The 14906-nt window shown below is 37.1% G+C and overlaps 2 pseudogenes; both read right to left on the reverse strand.

Moving 5' to 3' along the window:
* Positions 1-4238: 4238 nt before the first annotated feature.
* On the reverse strand, positions 4239-10111 carry LOC123904801 (annotated as a pseudogene).
* On the reverse strand, positions 6500-7211 carry LOC123911320 (annotated as a pseudogene).
* Positions 10112-14906: the final 4795 nt, after the last annotated feature.

The raw sequence follows: 14906 nt of genomic DNA on the forward strand, positions 1-14906 counted from the left end.
CAAATTATTAGCAAGGTACAAAGAGGAAGACAATGAATTGCAACAATTCATCTGAAAATCCTGTGGAATTCGTACATCTTAATAAACCGGCTTTCTAGCATCACCTTTGTGAGTGAATGCAAGCTTGCTCCAGCAACCCTTTTTGACCAGGAAAATGACTTGATTTATGTTCCGCTACCCTTTCCGGCCAGGAAAATGAAAAACTGGTGTATGCCAATCTTGCTCTGGCAGTTGGAGTTTAAATGCATCTAATCCTAAAGTTGCAAGACAAAAAATGAACCAAATACCTCGCAACTAGCTAAAGGTGCAGCCTACTAAACACAAACCATTGTTTATGGGGTCTAATATTTGGACCTGGTCCTCTGCAGCATATGCAGAGATGGTAGATCAACTCTACCATAGCTGCTCCTAAGTAGATGAATGAACTGTAGAGGGTCTCCATTATCTACAAATTGCTTCATGTGTGTCAGCTATACTCTTTTATTTACATTGTAATTACCCTTCCATATTCTGCAATATAACAGTGTTACAACATCTTTCATTTCATTGAATTTATTAAATATAAATTGAACTCTGACAATGCCAGTGAAACACAATTGTTGTTACTAAGGAACAAAAAAAGTCAAACACAATTGTTGTTATAAATATCATTTTGAAACTACCAAAGTATAACTTTTAAATAAGATTAAAACAAATGTAATAGTGAGTCAATTGCACTAACCTTTTTCTTTATAACTAGGAAAAGAAATAAAGATTAGATGGTAGTTTTCAAATTCAAAATAACAAATTGTAACTTGAAAGCATCTCACCCAGTTTCGCTCTTATAAAAGAGCTCTAGCAATCATTTTACGATGAAGTTTCACTCACCGCCTTCTCATTTTTCAACAAAGCACGAATAAGAGTGAATGCAAGCTTGAAATGGGTTGAGTGAATGCAAGCTTGCTCCAGCAACCCTTTTTGACCGGGAAAATGACTTGATTTATGTTCCGCTACCCTTTCAGACCGGGAAAATGAAAAACTGGTGTATAAGATCCAGATAAACCACTTGTGCATCCTTAAGTTTTCCATTTCTTCATAGTCCATCAACAAGTACAGTGTATGTATACATATCTAGCTGAATTCCTTGGTAATTGATCTTCGCAAATAATTCAATCGCCTTGTGAAACTGATGGTTTTTGCACAATCAATCCAATATAGAAGTGCAGGTGATCTGATGGGTTTTATGTGAATAAAACTGTAATAAACGATAAAGAGGTTTGTATTACTCTGAAAAGAACGGAATACAAGCAAAGGAAAATAGAATGTGCTGATAGCTACGGCTATCAACCCTAAAAAGCGCTACGGCTTCCCAATCACAAAGTGTGACCCTAATTCTCTTTTTCTTACGCAAAATCAGAGATGATTCTCACCAATCCTAATACTCCTCTTATATAGTAACTAACTCTGATTCTATCCCTCACATAGCTGCCACCTCAGCATCTTTTATTAAATCTTTACCACGCTTCCTCCTGTAAACCCTCCACACTTTGGGCTTATTATCATTCACATCAAGGCCCACTTCAGCATCTCTAACAATTCCCTCCTCCTCAATAAAAGTCTTGTCCTCAAGACTGAAATCAGGGAACTGCCCTTTGAGAAACACATCGTCCTCCCAAGTAACATCATCATTGGGTTTGTTTTTCCATTTAACAAGACTCTGAGATACAGATACTCCGCCACGTGTGATAGTCCTAGCACCAATAACCTTTTCAGGATAATTATCATCATCAGGACCAATTTCTAACTCTTGTGGGAGTTCTCCCTGATTCCCTGCACAGAATAATCTCCAATGGCTTTTTTAAGTAGAGAGACATAGAAAACTGGATGAATACGAGATTGTGCAGGTAATTGTAACTTGTAAGCAACTTCTCCCATCTTAGCAATGATTTGAAAAGGCCCATAAAACCTCGCAGCCAACTTAGGATTAATTCTTCTTGCCACAGCACTTGTCTATGAGGTCTTAGCTTCAAAAAAACCCATTCTCCCACAGCAAACTGAACATCTCTTCTCTTAGAATCAGCATACTTCTTCATTTGTTGTTGTGCACGCAACAAATGACCCTTAAGCTGATTTAAGGTTTCATCCCTTTCGCTTAATTCTAAGTCGACAGCAGCTACCTTTGTTTCATTACTCAAAAACCTTAGTAAGCTAGGAGGTGATCTGCCATATACCACCTCAAAGGGTGCTTGCCGATAGATACATGGTACGTAGTGTTGTACCAATATTCTGCCCATGGAATCCAGTGAGACCAATTCCTTGGTTGCTCCGAAGCAAAACATCTCAAGTAACTCTCCAAGCATCTGTTCAAGACCTCAGTTTGACCATCCGTTTCCGGATGATAGGCAGAACTCATCTTCAGTTTGGTACCTTGTAACTTGAACAACTCCATCCAAAAATGACTAACAAATAAAGGATCTCTATCACTAATGATAGAACTTGGAATACCATGGAGCCTAACAATTTCTTTCACAAATAGTTCTGCTATAGATTTTGCAGTATAAGGATGCTTCAAAAGAATGAAATGACTATACTTCGACAGCCTGTCAACAAACACTAACACTGCTGTATAGCCCTTTGATTTAGGCAATCCCGTTATAAAGTCCAAGGACAAGTCTTCCCAAATGGCATTAGGAATGGGAAGAGGTTGTAAGAGACCTCCAGGCGTTGTAGCTGCATATTTTTGCCGCTGACAGATGTCACAAGATCTTACAAAATCCCTGACCTGTTTCTGCATGCCTATCCAGTAGAGATTTTCTGCTAACCTTATATAGGTCCTAAGGTACCCAGAATGACCTCCGGTAGGTGTATTGTGAAATTCTTGCTGCAATAAAGGAATTGAAGGAGACATTGGAGATAATACCAACCTACCATGATAAAATAAAGTATCCTGATGCACAGTATAACCAGGCTTAGCATCAGGTGAGATCAATAATTCAGCAACGAGCTTCTGAATATCTGAATCTTGATGAACTTCCTGCAACAGTTTCTGACCTTCTAACCATTTAGGATAAGATACAATAGCATTCAGCTCCCCATCTCCATAACATCTAGACAAGGCATCAGCAGCCTTATTGTCACCTCCTGGTTTGTAAAGAACATCAAATTGATACCCAAGCAATTTAGCAAGCCAACATTGTTGGTCAGGTGAGGAAATCCGTTGTTGAAGAAAATGTTTTAAACTCTTATGGTCCGTATAAACAGTGAATTGTTTACCCAAAAGATAGTGTCTCCAATGCTGAATAGCCAACACTAATGCCATAAGCTCTTTTCATAAACAGATTTTGACAAATTACTGTCACACAAAGCCTTGCTAAAATAGGCTATGGGTTGCCTATTTTGCATCAATACTGCACCAAGCCCCCTCCCAGCTGCATCACACTCCACTTCAAAAGGAAGAGAAAAATTGGGCAGAACTAACACGGGGGAAGTAGTCATGACGGTTTTGAGCTTGCTGAAAGCTTCAGCAGCTGCTGACCCCCATTTAAAATTGTAATTCTTTGTCATTTCAGTCAAAGGTTTGGCCAATTTACCATAATCTTTGATAAATTTCCTATAGTATCCTGTAAGACCCAAAAATCCACGTACACCCTTCACATTTTTGGGTTCAGGCCAATCCAATATACACTGAATCTTGTTAGGATCAACAGACACCCCTGCACCAGAAATTATGTGTCCTAAATAGTCAATTTCTTGACAACCAAACTTGCACTTAGATTGATTTGCAACAAAACTATTAGTCAACAGAATATGCAACACTTGCTTTAGATGAATTTCATGATCAGACAGATTGTTGCTAAAGACCAAAATGTCATAAAAAAATACCAATACGAATTTCCTCAAAAATGGTCTAAAAAGATCATTCATAGTAGCTTGAAACGTGGCTGGGGCGTTCATTAGCCCAAATGGCATCACTAAATACTCATAGTGTCCATTATGGGTCCTAAAAGCAGTTTTATGTATATCCTCATCAGCTACCCTGATTTGGTGATAACCAGAATTCAAATCAATTTTAGAAAAAATGGTGGCTCCATATAACTCATCAAGCAATTCTTCTACTACAGGAATAGGATACTTATCTGGTATTGTCGCCTTATTAAGAGCTCTATAATCCACACACATGCACCAACTTCCATCTTTTTTCTTAACCAATATGACAGGACTTGAAAAGGAACTCATACTAGGACGAATCACACCAGCTTCCAACAATTCAAACACTTGCCTTTCAATTTCTTCCTTTTGATGGTGAGGGTACCTATAAGGTCTCACATTAACAGGGATATCTGAGAATAATTTGATATGGTGCTCTTGTGTATGTGTTCTTGGAAAATGCTTTGAAACTGACTCAAAATAATCCTCAATCCGGCTTGATTTAATTCTGCTCCATTAACTTGCTGCTCATCTTTGGACCATTGCCACACTTCACCCCTCCTCTCATGTCTATCTTCAAGGAAACTATTGAGAAAACCTTGTTGTTCTTGGTTTCCTCCCAGACCTTGTAAAGCCACCATCTCATCGTTATGCCAAAATTGCATAGAAAGAGCCTTCCAATCTATCACAACCTTCCCAAGTGTACTCAACCAAGAGACTCCAAGTACTACATCCAGCCCTCCTAAATCCAAAACCAGTGCATCTACAACCACAATCATAGTTCCCAAGTTAATACTCACACCTTTGCACACTCCCTGAGAGATTACCTTGTGCCCATCTCCAAGCTTAATGTTCTTGGCAGAAATAGGAGTGACTTGCAAACCCAAAGCAGCAGTGATTTTGGGTGAAATAAAGTTGTGGCTAGCACCACTATCTACTAACACAACCACATCCACATCTTGTAGCCTGCCCTTAATCTTCATGGTTCGATACTCACCCATACTTCCTAACACTCCAATAATCTTGCACTCAGCATCTTCTTCTTCATCACTAGTTGGGACTTGAGCTTCCATAGACACAATTTCACCTTCCTCATTCAATTCCTCACCATCCCCCAAAATCAGGACCCTAATAGATCTTTCAGGGCATTTGTGAAGAGTCGGATGGAACTTACCACCGCATTTGAAACAAAGCCCTTTTGCTCTTCTCTCCTCCACCTCATCACTGTGCATACTCCGAACTCCCTTCCATCGCTCAAAATTATTGTTACGACGGTTGCTTTCCCTTTTATTCCCAATAGAAAGTAAAGACGAAGAAGAATTTTGTGCAGAACCTGTCGAACCCGTTTTCTGATTCGCGTTGGACTAACCCAAATTAGTGGGTCGGGTTAAATCCTTGGAATTGTAATTTGTCCCGCTACGATATTTGGGTTGAGAAGCCCAATCTTTTCAGCCCAATCCATCTTTAGTGAATGTCTTCTTCCCGTAATAACGTTCACCATTATCATCTTCTTCCCTCATCTCATCTTCGACGTCCCTGGCCATTCTCATCATCTGCATTCTCACTCATGAAATAACCCAAGTACTGCTCCTCAGGTAATCGCCCCACTTGCGATGATAGAAGCTCAAAAGCTTCCACATAATCTTCTACACTTCCGGTCTGTCGTAACGTCGATAACTCTTCGAACGGATTCTCTAAACGCTGACCGCCATAGCGCGCGATCAGGGCTTTCTTCAGCTTCTCCCAAGAGAGATTGTCCTCTGTTTCAAGCAGCAAGTTGAACCAATGAATCGTCGAACCCTCCATACTCAAACGTGAAAGCTTAACACGCATCTCATCAGGAGTGTTCTGTACATCAAAGTAGATCTCGGCCCTTGTGATCCATGCAACAGGATCGTCACCCTCAAAAACTGGTAGTTTCACCTTTTTACCAGCTAAGCGTGATTCGTTGTAAGATGAACCTCCAGTGGACGTTTCACTCTCTGCTGAGGTTTTCTGCTTTCCCAATTGCTTGCTCATCTCACTGATTGCAAGACTCTGGATCTGCATCTGCGCAACCAACGATTGCAGAGTAGTTTGCACTTCATCAACGCGTCCTTCTAATATGTCAACACGATCTCCCATTGTTGGTTTGTTTGACTTTATTGGCATCTACAATCAGAACAGTGTGGGTTTTGATCCGGCAGGTCGGACCAATTGATGGGTTTTATGTGAATAAAACTGTAATAAACGATAAAGAGGTTTGTATTACTCTGAAAAGAACGGAATACAAGCAAAGGAAAATAGAATGTGCTGATAGCAACGGCTATCAACCCTAAAAAGCGCTACGGCTTCCCAATCACAAAGTGTGACCCTAATTCTCTTTTTCTTACGCAAAATCAGAGATGATTCTCACCAATCCTAATACTCCTCTTATATAGTAACTAACTCTGATTCTATCCCTCACTAGCTGCCACCTCAGCATCTTTTATTAAATCTTTACCACGCTTCATCCTATAAACCCTCCACACTTTGGGCTTATTATCATTCACATCAAGGCCCACTTCAGCATCTCTAACATGATCACATCAGCAGGTTGGCGTCTATCATGCATCTCATCAAGAAGGTACCAAACATTAGAGATTATCCCCGATTTGCAAAGTCCATCAATAAGTGAATTGTATGTTACAATATCAGGAAACTTGTTTTTTAAATACATTTCTTTGAAGAGATTCATTGCTTCATCCACCATTTTATTCTTGCATAATCCATTCATCATGACAATGTAGCTACTAACACTAGGAACTACTCCCCTTTGAGCAAGAGTGTTGAACACATATTTGGCCATGTTCACTTCATTAACCAAGAAATACCCCTCCATTAAAGAATTATAAGTAACAACATCTGGTTTCACACCTTGTTTTATCATAACAGCTAAGACATTTGTAGCTTTTCTGACCTCTCCTTCCTTAGATAAACCATCAATCAGTATAGTAAAAGTAAGAACATCTGGGCTGATGTTTTTCAACAACATTTCATTTAACAAACCAACAGCTTCTTTGAATTGACCCACATTATAAAGGCCATATAGTAAATATGTGCAAGTGACAACATCAGGAGTAACAAAGTCAGGTTGAATTCCTTTAAATTCCATTTGATGAGAGAGGGAAATAGCAGTGTGAAAATGTTTGTTTTTAACAAGGGAACTTGAGATCTTACCGAATTCGAATATGGGTGGGGTAGGGTTGATACAGAGCATTCGATTGAACGAAGAAACAGCTTCATCAACAACAATATTGTGATTGTGATGTAATTGGGAATGAGCTGAGAGTAAAATCGGCGACGATTGAAATTGTTGTGAGTGGAAAGATCGATAGCACCGCCGACGCCGTAACTTAACACTGAAAATGACATTCTAACGGTTTTGAGTGAAGAATGAGATGCTGCGAGTGACTCAGGTTTCTGCTGCAACTTAGTTTTGGATTACAAGGAAATGAATGAATAATTGGGAGCGACTCAGGTTTATGCTGCAACTCAGTTTTCGATAAGAAGGAAATCAATGGGGGGATGGGTTTCATTTAGGTTAATGTTGCAACATTTAATCAACACATAACTAATACATTGAGTTCAAGTGGTTAATATGTAACTATTCTATTTTCAATCAAAATTGTTTAGTATTTATCAAACAAGAAAAATTGTTGCGGATAACTCTTTAGGGCATGTTTGATCCGTTAATAATACGAGATTAGGTAGGATAATTTTAGATTAGGTAGAATTTCAAGTCTCTCAAGACAAGTCAGGTTTGTTGGATGTTGGAGCAAGGATTTTAAACTACTGCAACATTGAAAGCTCAAAACTCGAAGAGAACTCAAACCTTGCAGTACACACTCGGGGACAGACTCAGGCTTATAACAACATGAAATGTGTAGTTCTTGTATGGAACTGAGAGTGTTGAGTTCATTTGGTAGTACCTTGAGTTCAACAAAATGTTTGATGGAAAGTATCTTGAGATTATACATCATATGCGGCAATTTCCGTCAGGAAAGATGGAAAATAGTTCTTATATTAACAGTTTCCCAACAAGCATAAACAATCTCAACAGATGGAAGGGATGACAATGCAAGCTTGGGCATACCCTTTATGATGAAGATTCATAAATATAAATCCTTGAAAAATATAAATTGAACACTAACAAATGACAAGGAATAAAAAAAATCCTTGAAAAATATGATGCAGATTCATAAAAAAATTGGGAAGAAAAGTATAGTTATTAAAGAATGAAAAAAATCTAACACAATTGTGTTAACAAATATCATAAAGAAATCACCAAAGTATAACTTTTAATTAAAATTGAAACAAATGTAATAGCGAGTCAATTGCACCAACCATCTTTTATAAATACGAAAAAGAAATAAAAATTAGATGGTTGTTTTCTAATTCAAAATAACAAATTGTAGCTTGCAAGCATCTCACCTAGTTCGACTCTTATAAAAGACCTCTAGCAATCATTTCACGATAAAGTTTCATCGCCTTCTCATTCTTTCCATTTTTGGACAAAGCATCAATAAGAGTTGTGTAAGTTATGCCGTCAGGGGTGCAACCATTATCTTCCATTTTTGACATTAAGGACAATGCTTCATCAATCAAGCCCTCTTTACAAAGCCCGTTAATCATAACAGTATACATCGTCACATCTAAATGGTAGCCTTTAATCAAAAGATCCTGATAAACCACTAGTGCATCCTTAAGTCTTCCATTTTTGCATAGTCCATCGACAAGTATAGTGTATGTATGCATATTTAGCTGAATTTGTTGGTCTTTGATCTTCGCCAATAATTCAATTGTCTTGTCAAACTGATGGTTTTTGCACAATGCATCCAATATAGAAGTGTAGGTGATCACATTAGCAGGATGGCCTCTATCATGCATCTCATCAACAAGATCCCAAGCATCAGGGATTCTCCCCGATTTGCAAAGCCCATCAATAAGTGAATTGTATGTTCTAGTATTAGGAGCTATGTTTTTTAAATGCATTTCTTTGACGAGATCCACGGCTTCATCCACCATTTTATTCTTGCATAAACCATTAATCATGACACTGTAGCTAACAACATCAGGAATCACTCCCCTTTGAGCAAATGTATTGAATACATATGTGGCCTTGTTCACTTCTTTAACCAAAAAATACCCGTCCATTAAAGAATTATAAGTAACAACATCTGGTTTCACACCTTGTTTTATCATAATAGCCAAGACATTTTTAGCTTTTCTCAAATCTCCTTCCTTAGATAAACCATCAATCAATATATTAAAAGTAACAACATCTGGGCTGATGTTTTTCAACAACATTTCATTTAACAAACCAACAGCTTCTTTGAATTGACACACAATGCAAAGACCATATATTAAAGTATTGCAAGTGACAACATTAGGATAAATATTCTTGACAATCATTTCAGAATATAAATGAAAAGCATCACTCACAAGCTTATCCTTGCAAAGACTATTAATGACTATACTGTACATTACCACGTTTGGTTTAACCATTAACTCTTCAATCCTTCTAAGCAACTGTAGGGCAGCTGTTGTTTGTCCTTTTTTACATAAGCCATCAATCAAGATTCCATAACTAATTTGATCAAGCTGAAATCCCTTTGATATAACATCGTCATGAAAATCCAAAGCTTTAATAACCTGACCACTAAGACACATGCCTTTCATAAGTGTATTTATTGTTATCGTATCAAGCTGATAACCTAGCTTGAGAATTTTTGCTAATACAGAAAATGCAAAATTGAGTTGACCAATGCGGCAGAAACAATTGAGTAAGATGCTCAAAGTAACAGAGTTAGGTTGAATTCCTTTAAACTCCATTTGATGAGAGAGGGAAATAGCAGTGTAAAACTGATTATTTTTAACAAGGGAAGTTAACATCTTATTGAATTTGACGATGGGTGGGGTAGGGTTGATACATAGCATTTGATTGAATGAAGAAATAGCATCATCAACAACGAGATTGTGACGTAATTGGGAATTGGAATGAGCTTGAGAGTAAAACCGTCGACGATTGAAATTGTGAATTGGAAAACAGAAATTGTTGGAAGGAAAGAGAGTGATAGCAGAAACAGCACCGTTACTTAACACTGAAAATGACATTTTAACGGTTGAGAGTGAAGAATGAGATGTTGCGTTGCGACGGTGGTAGTGATTCAATTATGGTTATGGCGAGTGCTTCCATGGACTGCTATTTCAAATGGTCCATCATGGACCATGACATTATAACATGAGCTCACGTAAAACCATCCGCATCTAATCAATCTGCCATAGCCCTCTCTCCAAATTTTTCACTTTTTGACTACTTCGCATTTACTTATTATTTTTATTTATTTTTTTCAAAATATATTTTGATCTTACAAACTATTCAATCTCGTACTATATATAAGAAACACATTGAGAAAAACATACATATCAATGAGACTTATTTATTTAATTAAAAATTCTAAAATGTTATGAGTTATTCCAAAACTAACTTTGGGAATATGTCTGTATAATTAATGCATAACATTGAAATATGTTACATTTTATAAAGAATAAATTTAAAGAGTATTTTTTATAAAATTTACAAAAAAATTCCAAAGTGTTCGTTATATATAGGATCGGAGGGAGTGATAACTTTCTAAATTTATTCCTTATTTAAGTTTTATTAATTTTTTAGTCCTTGAAAAATTATCTGCACTCAATTTTTGTTCTTACTATTAAAGGAGTGTGTAATTTTACTCAAAAACACTTAGATAAGATGACGCGGGTTTCTTCTATCTTAACCAATGTCCTGGGTTCGATCTCTAGCTTGGGCATGTAGCGGTGTTAAAACTCTTAGGAAGAGTTTGCTACCCATTTGGGTCCACAAGACTCGAGAGATTTGTCTCTGCAATTACGCGCAGATGATAACCGATTTACACCAAAGGAGTGAGTAATTTTAAATGATTTTTTTTTGCTTGTATGTTAAAAATATAATAAAAAAATGTTCAAGAAAAAACGAGCTTAAAATTTGATTTTTATGTCATAATTTTTGTTACTTTTATTTTTACTTTTACCTTTTAAAACATTCGCATTTAATTCTTCTCATGTTAAGAAAATCTAATTTTAATAAATAAATTTTATATGATACTTTAAAGATGTTTATAAAAAAAATATTCAAAAATTTAAGAGTTTAATGCTAATTAAACAAATTTAGTGTTAGCATGGACTAAAGCTATCTGGGGACTCATCTCCCTGTACCCCTAGTTTTTTTTTTATTTCCGTAATACCCCTGTTTTCAAAATAATTTCGGTAATACCCCTCTTTAGGGACAAAATCTGTCACGTGCAGGTACAGGCTGATGGCGGAATCAAGGCTGACGCCATGCATGCAGGAATGGCGGAAATGGCAGACCTGCCATGTGCAGGTGATGGCGGAAAAGAGGAATACGCCATTGACCAGACTTGTTTTCCGTGCCTACGTTAGACAGCAGGTTAATTTTTTGTTTTCAAAAAAATGTAACATCCATAGTGACATACATTTTCTTGTTTTTTGGATCAAAACATTTATATCCCTTCTGGGTTGGGGAGTATCCAACAAAAACATATTTTATAGCACGTGGTTCAAGTTTTCCAACATTCTTATGTTCATGTACAAAGGTTGTGCAACCAAAATTTTTTAATGTCAAATCATTTGAAACACGAGTATTAGGAAAACATTCTTTGAAAGTATCAATTGGAGTTTGAAAATTGAGAACTTTTGAAGGCATTCTGTTAATTAAATAGGCAGCAGTTAAAACCGCTTCACCCCACAAATAGTTTGGTACTTTACTTGAGAAAGTAAAGCTCTAGCTACCTCCAATAAATGTCTATTTTTTTCTTTCTGCAACTCCATTTTGTCGGGGAGTATTAGGACATGAACTTTGATGTATAATTCCATTTTCAAGAAATAAATCACTCAAATTAATGTTAAAATATTCTTTGTCATTATCACTTCCAAAGATTTGAATATTAGTTTGATATTGGTTTTGCACCATTGTACAAAAATCTTTTACAGCCTGACAAACATTAGATTTCCCCTTTAACAAGTACACCCAACATACCCTTGAATGGTCATCGATAAAGGTGATAAACCATTTCTTAAGAGATAGTGTACTTGTACGGTTAGGGCCCCAAACATCACTGTGAATAATAGAAAAAGGTTTTGTTGGTTTGTAAGGCTGTATTGCAAAATGGGAACGATGATGTTTTGCAAATTCACATGCTTCACATTTAAACAAAGAAATATCCTTATTACGAAATAACTTTGGAAACAGGTGTTTTAAATAGGGAAAACTAGGATTAGGGGTGCTCGCGGTTCGGTTTGGATCGGTTTTGAGGCAAAAACTCATCCGATCCAAAAATAAATTCATTTGCGGTTTGGTTCGGTTTTGGATGACAAATAAAAAAAATCCGATCCAATCCGATCCAATATTATGCGGTTTAATTTGGATCGGTTTTTGGATATCCAAATTATAAATTGTAATTTTTTTTAATAAATATAAATATTATAAAAATGCTACAAAATAATAGTTTGACATTTTTGACAAAATAAATATTAAGTTTGATGTAAAATATAACATATAATATATTGAAAATTAATATTTTGGAAAGACAATTATCAATTATATTCGAAACATATAAAAAGTAAAAAAAATTAAATTAAATTAAACTAACATATAGTATTAACAAAATTTAAAATAGATTAAATTAAACTAACATATAGTATTAACAAAATTTAAAATGAAAAAAAAAGGTTAATGCAATATATATTTATACTAATAAAAAGATAAATAAATATGAAAATATATATATATGCGGTTTGGTTCGGTTTGGATTGGTTTTAAGAAATCAATCCGAAATCCGATCCGATCCAGCAGTTTTCACAAAAGAACATCCAAACACATCCAAAAAACTTCGGTTTTTTGCGGTTTTCGGTTTTTTTGGATCGATTTTCGGTTTTTATTTGGATTGGTTTGGATTTGAGCACCCCTAACTAGGATGACCTAATCGTAAATGCCATAACATAATATTGTCATCATGATTATTCAAAACAGAAAAAGACTCAAAGCAGGAACTTATTGTTTCAGAAGGTAGTTGTGAGGCAGATCCAATGTCAAAGTAGTAGAGTCCTCCACTCTCTTCAGCGCTGCCAATCATCTTTCCCGAGTTCAAATCCTGAAAGACGCAATGAGATCGGAAAAAATTAGTTTGACAATTTATATCTTGGGCTAAGTTACTAACGGACGTTAGACTACATGACAAGTTTGGAACATGAAGGACATTTTTAAGAGTTAACATTGGAGACAACACAATTGACCCTTTGCCGACGATGGCTGAAAAGGAGCCATATGCGACTTTTAATTTTTGATTACCTGCACATGGACTATATGAAGAGAACAAAGTGGATTCACCTATCATGTGATCAGAGGCACCTGAATCTACTATCCAAGTATGATTGGGACTGACATGAAGAAAACAGAGTTACCTTTTGTTGCTACAGAGGAAGGAGTTTGAGACTCGAGGAGTTTGAACAGTTTCTCTAGTTGTTCCGTAGTGAATGGACCCTGAGTTAAAGTAGATTGTCGTCCTTGATCAGAATTACTGGCTTGGAATGCACGACCACCTTTCTTCTTCTTCTTCCAATTAGGAGTCCAGTTAGGAGGTTTGCCTTTGAGCTTCCAACAATCTTCATGTGTATGCCATTCGCGGTTGCAGTAATCACACCGAGGAACTTCGTCTGATTTTTTTTTCCTTCGTAGGGGTTTCTAGTTGCCAAAGCCGAGCCTTCAGATTTAGAGCTTCGAGGTGTCTTGCCTTGTCGTGCCTCCTCCCTTTTTATTTTTGCAAAAGTCTCACGAAGAGTTAGCAATGGAACCTTTCCCAAAACTCGACCTCTTACGTCATCAAGATCTTTATTCAGCCCAGCGAGAAACATGAACACACGATCATTCTCTTGCCTCTTTAGAAATAAAACACTATCTTCTGCGCATTTCCAATTGTCATCATAACAAAGATCCAACTCTTGCCACAAGGTCAACAACTCATTGTAATAAGTAGTTACATTCCGGTCACCTTGCTTAGCATGCCATAACTGTGACTTTAAACCAAAGATTTGAGAGGCGTTTTGGATATCAGAGTATGTTTCCTTAACAGCTTCCCACACATCCTTTGCGGAAGGCAAAAACATGTAAGGCTTGCCTATGCCAGTTTCCATAGTGCTTACTAACCAAGCAATAATCATGGAGTTTTCAGACTTCCATTGTTGGTGAAGTGGGTCTCCTTGTGCCGGTTCAGCGAATGCTCCTGTCAAACATCCAAGTTTTCCTTTGCCATCCAATACCAAGCGAACAGTTTGGGCCCATTGATTATAGTTATTCTCGTTCATCTTAGGAATATCGACGTTGAGGGAGGTACCCTCTTTGTCTTTGAAGCCTGTGTTGAAATCGTTGTCACCATAAACAGTTTTGTTCATGTTTCCGTTGTTTCCGCCATTACCGCTACTGTTAGCGATAAAGTCTGGTATCTTTCCGATGTCTGGTATCCCACCACCACGGCCACCACCGTCTCCGCGGCCAGCTCCGTCTACGCGGCCACCTCCTCCGTTTCCGCGGCCAGCACTTGGTGGTTGGCCATCGTTATTGACCGAGGATCCGGTATAGGCCTGGCCGAGGGAAGGCCACTTGTTGTAGTCGGCCATGAGAGACTAAACGGGTATGAGAATGGGTCGGGTAAAAGAACGGGTCGAACATATATTTTTTACAGTAGAACTCTAACCCTAACCTAGGTCTCGTGATACCATGTTAAAAAAATATGTGTGAATGCTTAATGATTTTATTCCTCGACTCAAGGCTGATATTTATAATAAAAGTACAACTGACTAGAAGGAAATAATGATATGTTTAGAATCTTCTAGAAATAACAAATTAGGGAACTAAATATATTCCAACATTATTGATACTATCA

The sequence above is a fragment of the Trifolium pratense genome, linkage group LG2 (genome assembly GCF_020283565.1).
Source record: "Trifolium pratense cultivar HEN17-A07 linkage group LG2, ARS_RC_1.1, whole genome shotgun sequence".
NCBI lineage: Eukaryota > Viridiplantae > Streptophyta > Magnoliopsida > Fabales > Fabaceae > Trifolium > Trifolium pratense.